This window comes from Heteronotia binoei, chromosome 14, assembly GCF_032191835.1.
Source record: "Heteronotia binoei isolate CCM8104 ecotype False Entrance Well chromosome 14, APGP_CSIRO_Hbin_v1, whole genome shotgun sequence".
NCBI lineage: Eukaryota > Metazoa > Chordata > Lepidosauria > Squamata > Gekkonidae > Heteronotia > Heteronotia binoei.
The window spans coordinates 21,751,709-21,752,648 of record NC_083236.1 but is presented as its reverse complement, the minus strand read 5'-3'; the positions used below and the strand labels follow the sequence as shown (position 1 = coordinate 21,752,648).

At 50.6% G+C, this 940-nt stretch overlaps 1 non-coding gene across 1 annotated transcript; it reads right to left on the bottom strand.

The window, feature by feature from the left end:
• Positions 1 to 645: 645 nt before the first annotated feature.
• TRNAT-GGU (transfer RNA threonine (anticodon GGU)) lies at positions 646 to 720 on the bottom strand. Its single transcript has one exon. It is a non-coding gene; the product is annotated as a tRNA-Thr (tRNA).
• Positions 721 to 940: the final 220 nt, after the last annotated feature.

Genomic DNA, 940 nt, shown 5'->3' with positions numbered 1-940 from the left:
AAGATCATATGCAGACATCACTCTTCTGATCGAGAAGGGAAGGGTGACCCTTAGGGACACTGCAGTTTTCTCACTGGATCAGAGCTGGCCTGCGCAGTTGGCAACTCTCAAGTTGAACTCAGACCACCCACAAGGCCAATCATCTTCCATGGAAAAGCTGTCAAGCCTGCAGTGAACCACCCTTCATGTGTGATGGGCTGTATTCACCTGCTCGAAGTAAACAGAAGGAAGGTGGGATTCCATACGGTAGCCTATCTATGGAGCTCAAAAAAGTGATTAGCGTACAGGATCATGGTATGCAACACTTTTGTAAGATAGGTCACTGTTCATTGCAGGCAGAAGACTAGGATTGCCAGCTCTGGGTTGAGAAATCCCTGGAGATTTGGGAGGTGGAGTCGGGAGGGTGGGGTTTGGGGAACGGAGGGGCTTCAGTGGAGCATAGGAGCATCGAGTTCACCTTCCAAAGCATCCATTTTCTCCAAGGGAATTGATCTCTGTAGCCTGGAGATCAGTTGAACATATGAAGCTGCCTTATACTAAATCAGACCCTTGGTCCATCAAAGTCAGTATTGTCTTCTCAGACTGGCAGTGGCTCTCCAGGGTCTCAAGCTGAGGATTTTCACGCCTACTTGCCTGGACCCTTTTTGGAGAGGCCAGGGATTGAACCTGGGACCTTCTGCTTACCAAGCAGATGCTCTACCACTGAGCCACCGTCCCTCCCCAGGACATCTCCAGCCACCATCTGGAGTATGGCAACCCCAGAGGCTGGCACCCTGAAGATTGACTGCACACTGATTCATCTCTAAGGAGCCACTGGGCTCTTGCTTAATGTCATTGCTACAGACTAACATGGCTTCCTGCCTCAGGCTGACAGAGCCGCTGGCCTGAGGTCCATGGCCAGTTCAAGGTATTTTATCACCCCAAGCACAATATAAGTGGC